This window comes from Hyla sarda, chromosome 5 (genome assembly GCF_029499605.1).
Source record: "Hyla sarda isolate aHylSar1 chromosome 5, aHylSar1.hap1, whole genome shotgun sequence".
Classification (NCBI taxonomy): Eukaryota; Metazoa; Chordata; class Amphibia; order Anura; family Hylidae; genus Hyla; species Hyla sarda.
In genome coordinates, this window is record NC_079193.1 from 94,788,914 (window position 1) to 94,809,316 (window position 20,403).

The following is a 20,403-nucleotide window of genomic DNA, read 5'->3' on the forward strand; positions in this document are numbered from 1 at the left end:
TAGGGGAGATGTGAGCAGACAGCATACTGAGGGAGGGGGTGGAGACCTGCAGTCAGGCCACACCCCTCACTTTGAGAGGAATTCAGACTAGTGAGCTAAATTAAAAGTGTCATTAAAAAAAAAAGGTGCTAGACACATAAAAATTAGATGTGCATGGTCAGGATTGGGTACTGAGTGATATATTTTAAAAAAAAATTGGGATCTGACGGGTACGCTTTAAAGGGGTACTCTGGTGAAAACAGTTTTTTTCCCCCAAATCAACTGGTGCCAGGAAGTTAAACAGATTTGTCAATTTCTTCAATTTAAAAATCTTAATCCATCCAGCACTTATCAGATGATGCACACTACAGAGGAAGTTCTTTTCTTTTTGAATTTATTTTCTGTCTGACCACAGTGCTCTCTGCTGACACCTCTGTCCATGTCAGGAACTGACCAGAGCAGGAGGAAATCCTCATACCAAACCTCTCCTGCTCTGGATAGTTCCTGACATTGACAGAGGTGTCAGCAGAGAGCACCGTGATCAGACAGAAAAGAAATTCAAAAAGAAAAGAACTTCCTCTATGGTATACAGCAGCTGTTAAGTACTAGAAGGATTAAGATTTTTTAAATAGAAGCAATTTACAAATCTGTTTAACTTTCTGGCACCAGTTGATTTAAACAAAATTGTTTTCCACCAGAGTACCCCCTTAAAGTGTAGTAGTAGAGACAGTTGTTATTACTAAAGTACAGCCTCACGTACAGCTGTTTTTTGGTAGCAGAAAATCAGCAGCTGAAAATCTTTGCCAAATCATTCAGATTTTCAGCTGCAGATTTGTGTGCAGATCCTTCAAGTTGAATTAAACTAAAAAAAAAAAGCTTGCACTTGCAGATTTCCTTTTGGATCCTCAGCATGCAGCAAATTTTGACTTCCTTACTAAGGCTATGTTCATATCAGCAATATTAACTCTGTTAGGGAGCTCATTTACCAATTATGTTTAGGACTTTAGTGGAGAAAAATAAATCCTACATATCAGGTTTTTTCGTTTTTCAAAATCCTGAAAGATAACAGACATCTAATGGAAACCAACGGAACCCATTCAAAGCTGCATTCCCCTTTCTGGTGACCTCCGGCGTGCCCAACAATCCCACATCAAAATTGAGACTCTGGATGACTTTGAACTGTCCTATTCAAATGGATGGGATTTGTTCTAGCATCAGTTTCCCTCTGATGCATGCTGGAAGGAAACTTTGCCGGATGTCTGATATATGTGAACCCAGCTTTACAGAGCTTCCGAATGGAACTCCACAATGCTAATATGAACAAAACATAAGTCAATAACAAAAATGTGAAAACCTGTAACCTACCCTAACAAGTAAGAAACTCGTAGTTGTTTGCTTTGTTGTATGTATTGTGATAAGGTGAAAGGCATCGTGGTGGATGGCCGAAATGTGTCACCAAGGCTCCTGGCTTAGGTGAAGAAAGAGCCGGTATTATTCAGTGTCTGTGCTGCGATGCAGTCTGACACTGTGGCTGGAAGGCCAATCCGGGATGGCTCTTACTGGGTATGACCAAGTGCAGGATGGGGGTCATTCCCCACAATCCAGGCCGCCTTTTGTTGCACTTGCTTGATGCCGCATGGACTCAGGTGTGAACAAACACTTAAGGAATACAGGTGGATTTTTGTTACGTTTTCCTTGGTTCGTTTTAAAGACTGTTTGCTATGCTGAATAAAACACTGAACTTTGATTTGAAAAGTACTGTTTCCTTGCCTCTATACTGCAACCGTACCTATCTGCAAGAGCAGGTCATCACATTATACATTTGTTTTGTTTGTTTTTTGTAAAGTTTTTATTTTTTATTTAATTCAACTCCATGGCCACACAAGAAACATAATTATTTATACATATATTATGACACCCTATAAAAGTATACATAGGCCCAGGTTTATATATCTGAAGTGACTTAATTACCCATAGCAACCAATGAGTGTTCAGCTTTTATTTTCCAAGAGCACAGTTTGAAATGAAAGCCTTACTGGTATACTGGAAGTCCAGTATATGAATAAGTATGAAATAACTAAAAGAAAACTAGCAAAAGTTCTAAACAATAAATTGAGGAAACTAAGAATCGTATGCCTGGGAAAATAAAATAACCTTGGACCTTGGGGCTTTTGTGCTCGTGCGTCACAATTTAAGTGGGTGAAGTTGTAATAAAATTTTTTAAAAACCTCCCGCTGGATAATCCCTGTATAAAAAAGGGTCAACACTGGAAATAGTGAGTCTTTGCATAAATTTAATATATTTGTCAATAAAAGGTTAACATCTTATGACATGCCTATAATTGTAATTTAATATATAACAGAAACTTCTGGCTAAAAGATCTAAAATCATTGCAGCAGCAAACTTTATGAAAACCAAAATTTTTGTCAGTCTTCAAACCATTGGCCATGACTGTACATCTACCTTTAAAGGGGTACTCCAGTGGAAAACTTTATTTTTTTTTTAAATCAACTGGTGCCAAAAAGTTAAACAGATTTGTAAATTACTTCTATTAAAAAATCTTAATCCTTGTAGTACTTATTAGCTGCTGAATACTACAGAGGAAATTATTTTCTTTTTTGAACACAGAGCTCTCTGCTGACATCATGACCACAGTGCTCTCTGCTGACATCTCTGTCCATTTTAGGAACTGTCCAGAGCAGCATATGTTTAATATGGGGATTTTCTTCTACTCTGGACAGTTCTTAAAATGGACAGAGATGTCAGCAGAGAGCACTGGGGTCAGGATGTCAGCCGAGAGCACTGTGTTCCAAAAAGAATAGATTTTCTTCTGTAGTATTCAGCAGCTGAAAAGTACTTGAAGGATTAAGATTTTTTTAATAGAAGTCATTTACAACTCTGTTTAACTTTCTGGCAACAGTTCATTTAAGTACCCTTTAAACCCCTTAAGGACATAGCGTTTTTTCTTTTTTGCACTTTCGTTTTTTCCTCCTTACATTTAAAAAATCCTAACCCTTACAATTTTGCACCTAAAATTTCATATGATGGCTTATTTTTGTGCCACCAATTATACTTTGTTATGACATTTTACCCAGAAATCTACGGCGAAATGAAAACAAAAATCATTGTGCGACAAAATGGAAAAAAAAAATGCCATTTTGTAAAGTTTGAGGGCTTCCGTTTCTACGCAGTAAATTTTTCGGTAAAAATGACACCTTATCTTTATTCTGTAGGTCCATACAGTTAAAATGATACCCTACCTATATAGGTTTGATTTTGTCGTACTTCTGGAAAAAATCATAACTACATTGTCACGATGCCGGCTGGCAGGTAGTGGATCCTCTGTGCCAGAGAGGGATTGGCGTGGACCGTGCTAGTGGACCGGTTCTAAGCCACTACTGGTTTTCACCAGAGCCCGCCGCAAAGCGGGTTGGTCTTGCTGCGGCGGTAGTGACCAGGTCGTATCCACTAGCAACGGCTCACCTCTCTGGCTGCTGAAGAAAGGCGCGGTACAAGGGAGTAGGCAGAAGCAAGGTCGGACGTAGCAGAAGGTCGGGGCAGGCAGCAAGGATCGTAGTCAGGGGTAACGGCAGAAGGTCTGGAAACACAGGCAAGGAACACACAAGGAACGCTTTCACTGGCACTAAGGCAACAAGATCCGGCAAGGGAGTGCAAGGGAAGTGAGGTAATATAGGGAAGTGCACAGGTGATTACCCTAATTGGAACCACTGCGCCAATCAGCGGCGCAGTGGCCCTTTAAATCGCAGAGACCCGGCGCGCGCGCGCCCTAGGGAGCGGGGCCGCGCGCGCCGGGACAGAACAGACGGGGAGCGAGTCAGGTAGGGGAGCCGGGGTGCGCATCGCGAGCGGGCGCTACCCGCATCGCGAATCGCATCCCGGCTGGCAGCGGGATCGCAGCGCCCCGGGTCAGAGGACGTGACCGGAGCGCTGCAGCGGAGAGAGTGAAGTGAGCGCTCCGGGGAGGAGCGGGGACCCGGAGCGCTCGGCGTAACAGTACCCCCCCCCTTGGGTCTCCCCCTCTTCTTGGAGCCTGAGAACCTGAGGAGCAGACTTTTGTCAAGGATGTTGTCCTCAGGTTCCCAGGATCTCTCTTCAGGACCACAACCCTCCCAGTCTACTAAAAAAAAAATTTTCCCTCTGACCTTTTTGGCAGCCAAAATTTCCTTGACCGAGAAGACGTCCGAGGAGCCGGAAACAGGAGTGGGAGGAACAGATTTGGGAGAAAAACGGTTGAGGATGAGTGGTTTGAGAAGAGAGACGTGAAAGGCATTAGGGATACGAAGAGAAGGAGGAAGAAGAAGTTTATAAGAGACAGGATTAATTTGACACAAAATTTTGAAAGGACCAAGATAGCGTGGTCCCAACTTGTAGCTAGGGACACGGAAGCGGACATATTTAGCGGAGAGCCATACCTTGTCTCCAGGGGAAAAAACGGGGGGAGCTCTTCTTTTCTTATCCGCGAACCTCTTCATGCGTGAAGAAGCCTGTAAGAGAGAATTTTGGGTCTCTCTCCATATAATGGAAAGGTCACGAGAAATTTCATCCACAGCGGGCAGACCAGAGGGCAAGGGGGTAGGGAGGGGGGGAAGAGGGTGACGGCCGTACACCACGAAAAATGGGGATTTGGAGGAAGATTCAGAGACCCTGAAGTTATACGAGAATTCGGCCCATGGAAGGAGATCTGCCCAGTCATCCTGGCGGGAGGAAACAAAATGTCGCAAATAATCACCCAAGATCTGGTTAATTCTTTCTACTTGTCCATTGGACTGGGGATGATATGCAGAGGAAAAATTTAATTTAATCTTGAGTTGTTTACAGAGAGCCCTCCAGAATTTAGACACGAATTGGACACCTCTATCCGAGACAATCTGCGTAGGCAACCCGTGAAGACGAAAAATGTGTACAAAAAATTGTTTAGCCAACTGAGGCGCAGAAGGAAGACCAGGAAGAGGGATGAAATGTGCCATTTTGGAGAATCGATCAACGACCACCCAAATAACAGTGTTGCCACGGGAAGGGGGTAAATCAGTAATAAAATCCATACCAATCAGAGACCAAGGCTGTTCGGGGACAGGCAGAGGATGAAGAAAACCAGCGGGCTTCTGGCGAGGAGTCTTATCCCGGGCACAGATAGTGCAGGCTCGCACAAAGTCCCCAACATCCGTCTCCAGAGTCGGCCACCAATAGAAGCGGGAGATGAGTTGCACAGATTTCTTGATGCCCGCATGACCTGCGAGATGGGAGGAGTGACCCCATTTGAGGATTCCGAGGCGTTGGCGTGGAGAAACAAAGGTCTTTCCTGGAGGAGTCTGCCTGATGGAGGCAGGAGAAGTAGAGATCAGGCAGTCAGGTGGAATGATGTGTTGCGGAGGGAGATCAACTTCTGAGGCATCCGAGGAACGAGAGAGAGCATCGGCCCTAATGTTCTTATCGGCAGGACGAAAGTGAATCTCAAAATTAAATCGGGCAAAGAACAGAGACCACCGGGCCTGGCGAGGATTCAGACGTTGGGCAGACTGGAGGTAGGAGAGGTTCTTGTGGTCGGTGTAGATAATAACAGGAAATCTTGATCCCTCCAGCAGATGCCTCTATTCCTCAAGTGCTAACTTAATGGCTAGAAGCTCTCGATCCCCGATGGAGTAGTTCCTCTCCGCTGGAGAGAAGGTCCTAGAGAAAAAACCACAAGTGACAGCATGCCCGGAAGAATTTTTTTGTAGAAGAACAGCTCCAGCTCCCACTGAGGAGGCATCAACCTCCAATAGGAAGGGTTTGGAAGGGTCAGGTCTGGAGAGCACGGGAGCCGAAGAAAAGGCAGACTTGAGTCGTTTAAAGGCGTCTTCTGCTTGAGGAGGCCAGGACTTGGGATCAGCATTTTTTTTGGTTAAAGCCACGATAGGAGCCACAATGGTAGAAAAATGTGGAATAAATTGCCTGTAATAATTGGCGAACCCCAAAAAGCGTTGGATAGCACGGAGTCCGGAGGGGCGTGGCCAATCTAAGACGGCAGAGAGTTTGTCTGGATCCATCTGTAGTCCCTGGCCAGAGACCAAATATCCTAGAAAAGGAAGAGATTGGCATTCAAACAGACATTTCTCAATTTTGGCATAGAGTTGGTTGTCACGAAGTCTCTGAAGAACCATACGGACATGCTGGCGGTGTTCTTCTAGATTGGCAGAAAAAATTAGGATATCGTCCAGATATACAACAACACAGGAGTATAACAGATCACGAAAAATGTCATTGACAAAGTCTTGGAAGACGGCAGGGGCATTGCACAGTCCAAAGGGCATGACCAGATACTCAAAGTGTCCATCTCTGGTGTTAAATGCCGTTTTCCACTCGTCCCCCTCTCTGATGCGGATGAGGTTATAGGCGCCTCTTAAGTCCAATTTAGTGAAGATGTGGGCACCTTGGAGGCGATCAAAGAGTTCAGAGATGAGGGGTAAGGGGTAGCGGTTCTTAACCGTGATTTTATTAAGACCGCGGTAGTCAATGCAAGGACGTAGGGAGCCATCTTTTTTGGACACAAAGAAAAATCCGGCTCCGGCAGGAGAGGAGGATTTACGGATAAAGCCCTTTTTTAGATTCTCCTGGACGTATTCGGACATGGCAAGAGTCTCTGGGGCAGAGAGAGGATAAATTCTGCCCCGGGGTGGAGTAGTGCCCGGGAGGAGGTCGATAGGGCAATCATAAGGCCTGTGAGGAGGTAGAGTCTCAGCTTGTTTTTTGCAGAAAACATCCGCGAAGTCCATATAGGCCTTAGGGAGACCGGTTACAGGAGGAACCACAGAGTTACGGCAAGGGTTACTGGGAACCGGTTTTAGACAGTTCTTGGAACAAGAGGACCCCCAACTCTTGATCTCCCCAGTGGACCAATCCAGGGTTGGGGAATGAAGTTGAAGCCAGGGAAGTCCAAGGAGAATTTCTGAGGTGCAATTGGGGAGGACCAAAAGTTCAATCCTCTCATGATGAGATCCGATGCTCATAAGAAGGGGCTCCGTGCGGAAACGTATGGTACAGTCCAATCTTTCATTATTTACACAATTGATGTAGAGGGGTCTGGCGAGACTGGTCACCGGGATGTTGAACCTGTTGACGAGAGAGGCCAAAATAAAATTTCCTGCAGATCCAGAGTCCAAGAAGGCCACAGCAGGGAAGGAGAAGGCAGAGGCAGACATCCGCACAGGCACTGTAAGACGTGGAGAAGCAGAGTAGACATCAAGGACTGTCTCACCTTTGTGCGGAGTCAGCGTACGTCTTTCCAGGCGGGGAGGACGGATAGGACAATCCCTCAGGAAGTGTTCGGTACTAGCACAGTACAGGCAGAGGTTCTCCATACGGCGTCGTGTCCTCTCTTGAGGTGTCAGGCGAGACCGGTCGACCTGCATAGCCTCCACGGCGGAAGGCACAAGAACAGATTGCAGGGGACCAGAGGAGAGAGGAGCCGAGGAGGAGAAACGCCTCGTGCGAACAGAGTCCATATCTTGGCGGAGTTCCTGACGCCTTTCGGAAAAACGCATGTCAATGCGAGTGGCTAGGTGAATAAGTTCATGTAGATTAGCAGGAATTTCTCGTGCGGCCAGAACATCTTTAATGTTGCTGGATAGGCCTTTTTTGAAGGTCGCGCAGAGGGCCTCATTATTCCAGGACAATTCTGAAGCAAGTGTACGGAACTGTACGGCATACTCGCCAACGGAAGAATTACCCTGGACCAGGTTCAACAGGGCAGTCTCAGCAGAAGAGGCTCGGGCAGGTTCCTCAAAGACACTTCGGATTTCCGAGAAGAAGGAGTGTACAGAGGCAGTGACGGGGTCATTGCGGTCCCAGAGCGGTGTGGCCCATGACAGGGCTTTTCCGGACAGAAGACTGACTACGAAAGCCACCTTAGACCTTTCAGTGGGAAACAGGTCCGACATCATCTCCAGATGCAGGGAACATTGGGAAAGAAAGCCACGGCAAAACTTAGAGTCCCCATCAAATTTATCCGGCAAGGATAAGCGTATCCCAGGAGCGGCCACTCGCTGCGGAGGAGGTGCAGGAGCTGGCGGAGGAGATGACTGCTGAAGCTGTGGTAGTAACTGTTGTAGCATAACGGTCAGTTGAGACAGCTGTTGGCCTTGTTGCGCTATCTGTTGTGACTGCTGGGCGACCACCGTGGTGAGGTCAGCGACAACTGGCAGAGGAACTTCAGCGGGATCCATGGCCGGATCTACTGTCACGATGCCGGCTGGCAGGTAGTGGATCCTCTGTGCCAGAGAGGGATTGGCGTGGACCGTGCTAGTGGACCGGTTCTAAGCCACTACTGGTTTTCACCAGAGCCCGCCGCAAAGCGGGTTGGTCTTGCTGCGGCGGTAGTGACCAGGTCGTATCCACTAGCAACGGCTCACCTCTCTGGCTGCTGAAGAAAGGCGCGGTACAAGGGAGTAGGCAGAAGCAAGGTCGGACGTAGCAGAAGGTCGGGGCAGGCAGCAAGGATCGTAGTCAGGGGTAACGGCAGAAGGTCTGGAAACACAGGCAAGGAACACACAAGGAACGCTTTCACTGGCACTAAGGCAACAAGATCCGGCAAGGGAGTGCAAGGGAAGTGAGGTAATATAGGGAAGTGCACAGGTGATTACCCTAATTGGAACCACTGCGCCAATCAGCGGCGCAGTGGCCCTTTAAATCGCAGAGACCCGGCGCGCGCGCGCCCTAGGGAGCGGGGCCGCGCGCGCCGGGACAGAACAGACAGGGAGCGAGTCAGGTAGGGGAGCCGGGGTGCGCATCGCGAGCGGGCGCTACCCGCATCGCGAATCGCATCCCGGCTGGCAGCGGGATCGCAGCGCCCCGGGTCAGAGGACGTGACCGGAGCGCTGCAGCGGAGAGAGTGAAGTGAGCGCTCCGGGGAGGAGCGGGGACCCGGAGCGCTCGGCGTAACATACATGCAGGAAAATTCATACGTTCAAAATTGTCCTGTTCTGACAACTTTTTAATTTTTCTATGTATGGGGATTTATGAGGGCTCATTTTTTATGAAGTTTTTATTGGTACCATGTTTGTTTTGATCAGACTTTTTGATCGCTTTTTAATCATTATTTTTTATGGTATAAAAAGTGACCAAAAATATGCTATTTTGGACTTTGGAATTTCTTTGTGTGTACGCCATTGACAGTTCGGTTTAATAATGATATATTTTTATAGTTCAGACATTTAAGCATGCGGTGATACCACATATGCTTATTTTTATTTACACAATTTTTTTGTTTGTTTATTATGGGAAAAGGGGGGGGTGATTCAAATTTTTATTAGGGAAGGGGTTAAATCATCTTTTTTTACTTTTTTTTTCTTCACTTTCTTTTTTTTTGTTGCAATGTTATAGCCCCATAGGGGACTATAACATGCAGTACATTGATTCAATACACTGATCAATGCCATTGCATTGAAATGCATTGATAAGTTCTATCGGTGGTTGATTGCTCAAGCCTGGATTTCACCCTTCTGCTGCATCCTAGCTGATCGGGACATCACGATTTTACCGCAATGGTCCCAATCAGCCCGACTGAGCTGCCGGGAAGCTTTCACTTTAGACCCGGTGATCAACTTCGATCGCTGCATCTAAAGAGTTAATGCCGGACATCTGCCTGAACTGCGATGTCTGGCATTAGCCACGGGTCCTGGCTGTTGATAGCTGCCGGGACAATGCGGGTGTGATGCCAGCTCAGCTCCTGAGCTCACTCCATAACCCTCCCCGGCCGCAGTGCCGTTTAGAAACGGCATTTTGCGGCAAGGGGTTAAACACCAACCATAGATTATAAACCCCAGGTATTTCTCTGTTTTTGAGACGTTGACTCTTTCAATCCACCATTGTCATTTCTGTTCCATTGGCAATAGTACTTTGAACTAGATAACATTCCCTTTTATTCTCATTGCAAACCATGTGGGTTTTTATACATATAGCTTGTGTTACATATTACAAGAATAATGACATTAAAGAGGTACTCCGATGAAAAACTTTTTTTTTTTTTTTTAAATCAACTGGTGCCAGAAAGTTAAACAGATTTGTAAATGACTTCTATTAAAAAATCTTAATCCTTCCTGTACTTATTAGCTGCTGAATACTACAGCGGAAATTCTTTTCCGTTTGAAACACAGAGCTGTCTGCTGACATCATGACCACAGTGCTCTCTGCTGACACCTCTGTCCATTTTTGGAACGGCCAGCGTAAAAGGAAATCCCCATAGCAAACATATGCTGTTCTGGGCAGTTCATAAAATGGACAGAGATGTCAGCAGAGAGCACTGTGCTCATGATGTCAGCAGACAGTTCTGTGTTTCAAAAAGAAAAGAATTTCCGCTGTAGTATTCAGCAGCTAATAAGTACAGGAAGGATTAAGATTTTTTAATAGAAGTCATTTACAAATCTGTTTAACTTTCTGGCACCAGTTGATTTAAAAAAAAAAAAAGTTTTTCACTGGAGTACCCCTTTAAAGGAAAAGAGAATACTGAATACACTACACATACTGTTTACACTCCTTAAACATTCATACCATACTTCATACATTTGTATCCCGACTTATGCCCGCATCATGCTCTTTTTACATTCAGATGTTTATCCTGCATACATTGAAACCATTAGTTTTGCTTTACAAATAAGCTCATGTTGTTTAGTGAATATATAAAAGTTGTTTCTGTAAGAAAAAAAGACCATCACATTTATTGGCATTGCAGTTGCTTTCAAAATGGTGTGCCGCTGAGCACAGATTACTAAAACAGGCGGCAGCAGTTGGGGGTATCACAGCCACTGAGCTTTTTATGTCCCATTAGGAAGTCATTTCAAAAGAGGCATACATTACTACCATATGGGAGCAGTCAACAGTAGTGAAGACAAATGTCAAAACAATAACTGTTTGTGCCTTCATCTAAAAGAAAGCATTGTTGTATCTTTTCTTGTTTACTTAAAGGACAACTGTAGTGGTCAAAAATCCCTGCCCAAATGTTCCCCAAACAAAAGTTATACAATTCAGTCAATTAGTCCTATTTACCTATATGCAGCCGTTTCTGAGATATTAGAGTTGCCAGCATAGCCCAGTAGTCCTGCGTCCGTCCCCTATTCATTACATTGCAGCCGCCATCTTGGGGACGGAGATCTCTTCCTCCCAGCAGTGTTTGTGCTCCCCCTAGCCTCTGTCAGGTCCTCCCTGCTTATGCATATGCATGAGCGGGTGCTTTCTGAGGCAGCCATAGGCTCATCCTCAGAAACGCCCCTATCTGTAAGATTCAAGCAGGGGGAGAATGAGGACGTCCACAGCTCCTCCCCCCCTCCCCTGCTCTGTCTACATAGGACCTCACTTATCACCGGGAGGTTTCAAGTTTTCATGGGGGAAACACAGAGCAAACCACAGAGCAGGGAGGGGAGGACGTGTGTGTGGAGGAGACATATTACACTGCACGGGCTGGTGGTGTATAGACTACAGGGAATAAATATCATACTGGAGATGATTCTGTGTGTGAGGGGGGGGGGGAGGGGGACTACTGAATGACACATGCTGGGAGTTGTAGTCCCTGTTATGTGTGTGTGTATGCCAGTGTTTCCCAACCAGGGAATGCTGGGAGTAGTAGTTTTGCAACATCTGGAGGCACCCTGGTTGGGAAACACTGGTGTATGAACTACAACTCCCAGGAGATTACAGAGATACAATAGAGATGTTGGTGAACTACAACCCCCAGGAGACTACAGAGATAAAATAGAGGTGTTGGTGAACTACAACTCCCAGGAGACTACAGAGATACAATACAGGTGTTGGTGAACTACAACTCCCAGCCAGGAGACTACAGAGATACAATATAGGTGTTGATGAACTACAACCCCCAGGAGACTACAGAGATACAATATAGGTGTTGGTGAACTACAACCCCCAGGAGACTACAGAGATACAATAGAGGTGTTGATGAACTACAACCCCCAGGAGACTACAGAGATACAATATAGGTGTTGGTGAACTACAACTCCCAGGAGACTACAGAGATACAATAGAGGTGTTGGTGAACTACAACTCCCAGGAGACTACAGAGATACAATATAGGTGTTGATGAACTACAACTCCCAGGAGACTACAGAGATACAATATAGGTGTTGATGAACTACAACTCCCAGGAGACTACAGAGATACAATATAGGTGTTGGTAAACTACAACCCCCAGGAGACTACAGAGATGCAATATAGGTGTTGGTGAACTACAACCCCCAGGAGTCTCCTGATACAATAGAAGTGTTGGTGAACTACAACTCCCAGGAGACTACAGAGATACAATAAAGGTGTTGGTGAACTACAACTCCCAGGAGTCTCCTGATACAGTAGAGGTGTTGGTGAACTACAACTCCTTTATACACTCAAACAGCAGAAAGCTGTCATGGCATGCTTGGATGTATAGTCTTACAACAGCTGGAGTCACCTCTGCAACTCCAAGCATGCACATACAGCAGAAAGCTGACAGGGCATGCTGGGATTTGAAGTCTTGCAACAGCTGGAGGCACCACTGGAATTCCCAGCATGCCCGAATAGCATATAAAATAACTGGGCATGCTTGGAGTTGTAGTTGTGAAAAAGATGGAGGGACCCCTATCAGGACAGTTTTATAGACAAACAATTATGTGTTTTTTTTTACCATTTTTACTTTCACTCTCCACTCTCCAGTGCCCACACTACAGTGAGCACGGAGGCAGCTGCTTCATCACTGGACAGGAGCCAGCATGGGGAGGGGGAGATGAGCAGAAGGGGAGGGTGTATGCATAGGGAAGGGAGATGTGGGCGTTACAATATAATAATTTGCTCGGGGGGATAGAACAGGGGGAGGGCAGCAGCTTACAGGAAGTAAGCACAAGGCATGATGGGAGATGTAGTTTTATTTTCACTTCTCCTCCGTAATTCGTGTGCTGATAACGGGAGAACGACTGGGCCAATTTTGATGGGGGAGACATCGTTGGAAAGGTCTTTCAAAGACCTATTAAATGAGGTAAAAAAAGTTTTTTTTGCCCAGCACTGCAGATGTCCTTTAAAGATGCAGAAAATTTCAACTGTTACATAAAAAATGTCACATATATTTCCTAGTTAGAGCACGATCTATAAGGGGTTACTCAGGGCACACTTGAAGTAAAATAGAAAGGCTTTTTATGTGTACCGTGTATTAAAATTGTAGAAGAATTTATTAATATTATTGTCCCATCTGGCCATTTTGTTTTGAGATTTAAACATATATTTTCAGCTTTTCTAGCCTCCTGTGGATAGTTCTATGTGGCCTCTCATTTCTTTAGCAGTGGCTGCAGGGGTAGAGGCAAGGGATTTGCAGGAGAGATAGCTAGCCCAGGTGTCTACCCTTCTTAGGAGCTATACATTAACCTCTTCAGGACACAGGGCGTATGGATACGCCCTGCATTCCGAGTCCTTAAGGACTGAGGGCGTATCCATACGCCCGTGGGAATTCTGGTCCCCACCGCTAGCCGGTTGGGGACCGGAGCCGGATGCCTGCTGAAATCATTCAGCAGGCACCCCGGCACATCGCCCAGGGGGGTCCTGAGACCCCCCCATGTCGGCGATCGGAGAAAATCGCATGTCAATTCAGACATGCGATTTTCTCCAATTCTGGGCTGATCGGGTCTCTGGTGACCCGATCACCTGGAAAATAGGGCTGATCGGAGCTGTCAGCAACAGCCCCGTTCAGCCTAAGGGATAGGAGTGAGGTCGCAGAGCTGCGATCTCCTCCTATCTCCTGCCATTAGTCAGAACGGAGTTCTGACCAATGGCAGCGCAGGACAGGGGGTTGCCATGGCAACCCCCCGTTCTGCCCATCACTGGATGTCGAGGGGATCTGAGAAGAAGATGGAGGCCGTACCTGCAGGAGAAGATGCCTGGGGACCTGGGATCGTCGCTGGAGCCTGCTGGATCTTTGCTCAGGTAGTGAATCGACAGGGGGGGGGGGGGGGAAGTGAAAGTAAAACGATGTTTACTGTGGCAACCACTAGGAAGGCCAAACTGCAACTCCCAGCATGCCCAGACAGCCAAAGGCTGTCTGGGCATGCTGGGAGTTGTAGTTTTGCAACATCTGGAGGGTCACAGTTTGGAGACCACTGTTACAGTGGTGCCCAAACAGTAGCCCTCCAGATGTTGCCAAACTACAACTCTCAGCATGCCTCGACTGCCCAGGCATGCTGGGAGTTGTAGTTCTGTAACATCTGTCCCTTCAGATTTAGCAATTTTCATGACATTTTTTAAAATTGCTCCTCTAATTTTTTCAAAAAGCAAAAATATGTCCATTTTATGATGCCAACATAAAGTGGACATATTGTATTTGTGAATAAAAATAAAATTTATTGGGAATATCCATTTTCCTTACAAGTAGAGAGCTTCAAAGTTAGAAAAATGCTAAATTTTCAAAATTTTCATGAAATTTGGGGATTTTTCACCAAAAAAGGGATGCAAGTAACGCCGAAAATTTACCACCAAAATAAAGTAGAATATGTAACGAAAAAACAATCTCAAAATCAGAATATTCGGTAAAAGCGTTTTTGCGTTATTAATTCGTAAAGTGACGGTGGTCATAATTGCGAAAAAGCGCTCAGTCCTTAAGGTGAAAAAGGGCTGCACCCTTAAGGGGTTAAAAAGCAGCCTAGCAAAAACACAGATTCCAATCACTGCATACCCACATGTTTTACTGTGAACGTGTGCATGTGGGTGTGAAAGTGGATGTACTTGAGCATATGTCACGTCTTCCTGTTAGGGTGAATGTTCTACTGTGAGTATTCATATTCACTGTATGTAAAAGTAGATTTCATTGGCTGCATCACAAATGGGTGTTCTTGTGCAGCAGCGACACGGAGATCCATTTACATTAAAAATATCCTTAATCTAACATGTTCCTTCACCATGACTAATATTTTTTTCTCAGGATAACCCCTCTAAAAGTGCTTGTTGTCCTAAACATGCATGCTTTAGAGATCGAATTTAACCCCTTAAGGACCAAATTTGGCCAAATTAAATTTTTACTTTTTCGTTTTTTTTCCTCCTCACCTTCTAAAAATCATAACTCTTTTATATTTTCATCCACAGACAAGTATGAGGGCTTATGTTTTGTGCGACCAGTTGTCCTTTGTAATGACATCACTTATTTCACCATAAAATGTATTGTGCAACATAAAAATGCTATTTGAGTAGAAAAATTGAAAACCGCAATTTTGCTAATTTTGGAAGGCTTCGTTCTCACGCTGTACAATTTATGGTAAAAATGACATGATTACATACTTTTCTATTATTATACCACTTTAAAAAAAAATGAAAACTTTTTAACCAAATTAGTATGTTTAACCCCTTAAAGGGGTACTCCAGTGATAACCTTTTTTCTTTTAAATCAACTGGCTCCGAAAAGTTAAACAGATTTTTACATTATTTCTATTAAAAAAATCTTAATCCTTCCTGTACTTATTAGCTGCTGAATACTACAGAGGAAATTCTTTTCTTTTTGGAATGCTCTCTGATGACATCACGAGCACTGTGCTCTCTGCTGACGTTATAATAATAATACATTTTTATTTATTTTTGTCCTTGGTGGGATTTGAACCCAAGGCCCCAGCGCTGCAAGGCAGCAGTGCTAACCACTAAGCCACCATGGTGCCGTTAGCATACATCTGCTATGCACGGTTGCTAAAATGGACAGACTGTGCTCGTGATGTCATCAGTGTTCCTCTGTAGCATTCAGCAGCTAATAAGTACTGGAAGGATTAAGATTTTTTAATAGAAGTAATTTACAAATATGTTTAACTTTCTCTGGCACCAGTTGATTTAAAAGAAAAAAACTTTTCACTGGAGTACCCCTTTAAGGATGCAGCTCATTTTCACCTTAAGGACGCAGGTCTTTTTTGCAAATCTGACCACTGTCACTTTAAGCATTAATAATTCTGGGATGCTTTTACCTAACATTCTGATTCCGAGATTGTTTTTTCATGGCATATTCTACTTTCTGTTAGTGATAAAATGTTGTCGATAATTGCATAATTTCTTGGCGAAAAATTACAAAATTTGATTAAAAATTTGAAAATTTAGCATTTTTTTTAATTTGAAACTCTCTGCTTATAAGGAAAATGAATATCCCAAATAAATTATATATTGACTCCCATATACAATATGTCTACTTTATGTTGGCATCATAAAGTTGACATTTTTTTACTTTGGAAGACATCAGAGGGCTTCAGCAGCAATTTTCCAATTTTTCCACAAAATTTTCATAATCAGAATTTTTCAGGGACCAGTTCAGTTTTGAAGTGGATTTGAGGGGCCTTCATATTAGAAATACCCCACAATTGACCCCATTATAAAAACTGCACCCCTCAAAGTATTCAAAATGACAGTAAGTGTGTTAACCCTTTAGGTGTTTCACAGGAATGGCAGCAAAGTGAAGGAGAAAATTCAATATCTTCATTTTTTATACTGGCATGTTCTTGTAGACCCAGTTTTTGAATTTTTACAAGGGGTAAAAGGAGAAAAATCTTTCTAAAATGTGTAACCCAATTTCTCTTGAGTAAGGAAAAATCTCATATGTGGATGTGAAGTTCTCTGTGGGTGCACTAGAGGGCTCAGAAGGGAAGGAGCGACAGTGGAATTTTGGACAGTGAGTTTTTCTGAAATGGTTTTTGGGAGGCATGTCACATTTTGGAAACCTATGGTGCCAGAACAGCAAGAAAACCCCCGCATGGCATACAATTTTGGAAACTACACCCCTCAGGGAACGTAACAAACAGGGACCCCAGTAAGCCTTAACACCCCACAGGTGTTTGACGACTTTTCGTTAAAGTTGGACGTGTAAATGATTTTTTTTCCCTAAAATGCTGTTTTTTCCCTTAAATTTCACATTTTTACAAGGATTAATAGGAGAAAATGTCCCTAAAAATTGTAACCCCATCCCTTCTGAGTATGGAAATACCCCATGTGTGGACATCAAGTGCACTGCGGGCGCACTACAATGCTCAGAAGAGAAGGAGTCACATTTGGCTTTTTGAAAGCAAATTTTGCTGAAACGGTTTTTGGGGGGCATGTCACATTTAGGAAGCCCCTTTGGTGCCAGAACAGCAAAAAAAAAAAAAACACACATGGCATACTATTTTGGAAACTAAAGCCCTCAAGGAACGTAACAAGGGGTCCAGTGAGCCTTAACACCCCACAGGTGTTTGACGACTTTTAGTTAAAGTTGGATGTGTAAATGAATTATTATTTTTTTTTTCACTACAATGCAGTTTTTTCCCAAAATTTTACATTTCTACAAGGGATAATAGGTGAAAATACCCCACAACATTTGTAACCCCATTTCTTCTGAGTATGGAAATACCCCATGTGTAGACATCAAGTGCTCTGCTGGCGCACTACAATGCTCAGAAGAGAAGGAGCGCCATTGAGATTATGGAGAGAGAATTTGGTTGGAATAGAAGTTGGGGGCCGTGTGCATTTACAAATCCCCCCATGGTGCCAGAAACTAAACACCCCACAGAATTTAATAAGGGGTACAGTGAGCATTTACACCCCACTGGCGTTTGACAGATCTTTGAAACAGTGGGCTGTGCAAATGAAAAATCACATTAACAAAAATTCTTCAAACACCTGTGGGGTGTTCAGGCTCACTATACCCCTTGTTACGTTCTGTGAGGGGTGTAGTTTACAAAATGGGGTCACATGTGGGTATTTATTTTTTTTCGTTTATGTCAGAACCGCTGTAAAATCAGCCACCCCTATGCAAATCACCAATTGAGGCCTCAAATGTACATGGTGCACTCTCACTCCTGAGCCTTGTTGTGCATCCGCAAAGCATTTTACACCCACATATGGGGTATTTCTGTACTCAGGAGAAATTGCGTTACACATTTTGGGGGTCTTTTTTTCCTTTTACCTCCTGTGAAAATAAAAAGCATTAACTGACTAACTGCACTAACTGGCTGATGTAGACCCCAACTTTTCCTTTTCATAAGGGGTAAAAGGAGAAAAAGCCCCCCAAAATTTGTAACTCAATTTCTCCCAAGTACAGAAATACCCCATATGTGGCCCTAAACTGTTTCCTTGACATACGACAGGGCTCCAAAGTGAGAGAGCGCCATGCACATTTGAGGACTAAAATAGGGATTGCATTGGGGTGTACATAGGGATATTCTATGCCAGTGATTCCCCCACAGGGTGCCTCCAGCTGTTGCTAAACTCCCAGCATGCCTGGACAGTCAGTGGCTGTCCAGAAATTCTGGGAGTTGTTGTTTTGCAACAGCTGGAGGCTCCATTTTGGAAACACTGCCTTACGATGTTTTTTATTTTTATTGGGGGGGGGGGGACAGTGTAAGGGGGTGTATATGTAGTGTTTTACCCTTTATTATGTGTTAGTGTAGTGTAGTGTTTTTAGGATACATTCGCACTGGCTGAGGTTTACAGTGAGTTTCCCGCAAGGATTTTGCGCTGCGGCAGAAAATTTGCCGCAGCTCAAACATGAAGCAGGAAACTTACTTTAAACCTGCCTACATTCACATGGGGGGGGGAGGGGCAAACCTCCAGCTGTTGCAAAACTACTTTTGCAACAGCTGGAGGCACACTTGTTGGAAAACCTTAAGTTAGGTTCTGTTACCTAACTCAGTATTTTCCAACCAGGGTGCCTCCAGCTGTTGCAAACCTACAACTCCCAGCATGTACTGATCGCCGAAGAGCATGCTGGGAGATGTAGTTATGCAACAGCTGGAGGTACGCAACTACAACTCCCAACATGCCGAGATAGCCGTTTGCTGTTTGGGCATGCTGGGATTTGCAGTTTTACAACATCTGGAGGTGATCTCCAAATCTGCACAGTGATCTCCAAACTGTGGCCCTCCAGATGTTGCACAACTACAAATGGGGCATGTGTGGGCATGCTGGGAGTTGTAGTTTTGCAAGATCTGGAGGGCCACAGTTTAGAGATCACTGCACAGTGAACACCAAATTCTAGCCTTCTAAATCTTGCAAAACTACAAATCCCAGCATGCCCAAACGGCTGTCTGGGCATTCTGGGAGTTGTAGTTTTGCAACATCTGGGGGGGCTACAGTTTGGAAACCACTGTATAGTGGTCTCCAAACTTTAGCCCCCCCCCAGATGTTGGTAGACAACTACTCACCGGCTTCCGTAGTCTTCACCAGGGAGCCACGAGGGAGCCGTACGTCATCGCTGCCCGCCGCAGCCGATCAGGTAAGGGACCCCCACCGCCGCCGGTCACGCTACAGTTCCCCCGTTCTGCCCAGATTACCGTCAGTGGGCAGGACGGGGAACCGAACTTCAACCCCCCGCCCCCGATCTGCTATTGGTCGTCGCTTCTTGACGACAAATAGCAGGGATAGGAGGGGTGGCACCCCTGCCACCTAACTCCTATCCCTTCAGGGGGACCGGGGGTGTCTTGGACACCCCCAATCCCCCTGATTTTCCGGATCACCAAACACTGGTATGACCCTGATCTGCCGAAAATCGCCGGTCTAAATTGACTGACGATTTTCTACGATGGCCGACATGGGGGGTCTCAGATATCAGCAGTCATCCCGGTCTGGTCCCCATGCGGCTAGCGGCGGGGACCGGAATTCCCACAGGCGTATCCATACACCCTCCATCCTTAATGACTCAGGATGCAGGGCGTATGCAGAGTGTGTTACAAGAGGGTGATACAGAAGGACACCACCACTCAATGTGACACTTGCCCCGATCATCTGGGCCTCTGCATTAAAAACTGCTTCAGGGAGTATCACACTTCCATGCAATACTAAGTTTTCCCTTTTCATTTTAATTTACCATGATTTGACCCCAATGTAGCAAGTCCAGAGTACATTCCAAGTTTTAACCCCATAAATCACTAAATTGCCCAAAAAACTCATAAAAAAACAAAAACTGATAAGACCACTGGGGGTATTTTTTTTTCAAAAATGGGTCATGGGTCACTGAGTCACTATCATCGGGGACTTTTTATGTTGCCTCAAATGCGCAACGCTCTCTCTCCACCTGAGCGGGGTGCGCTTTTCAGGCAATAGGTTAGGGACGGCAACACACATTCCCAGAATGATGATTCAGAGCATAGGGTTTGGGGTGGGCATATTTTTTAGTTTTGGCTATGCTCTGGGTCATCATTCTGGGAACATAACCTGTTTTATGATTTTATGTCCCATTGTACCCCACATTAATAACTTAGTGTACCCCATTTTAGTAATTTACCCCATGTAACGCTCCTTGAGGGGGGTCCCACTGTTATGGCTCCTTAGGCAGCTATGTAGAAGCTCAGGGCCCCTGACTGCGCTCCTGCTCTTCCAAGACCGGTGTGCACCTTCAGAGCAGTTTGCGCCCAGATAAGAGGTGTGTCCTTACTCCAAAGAAATGTATTTACAAATTTAGGGGGA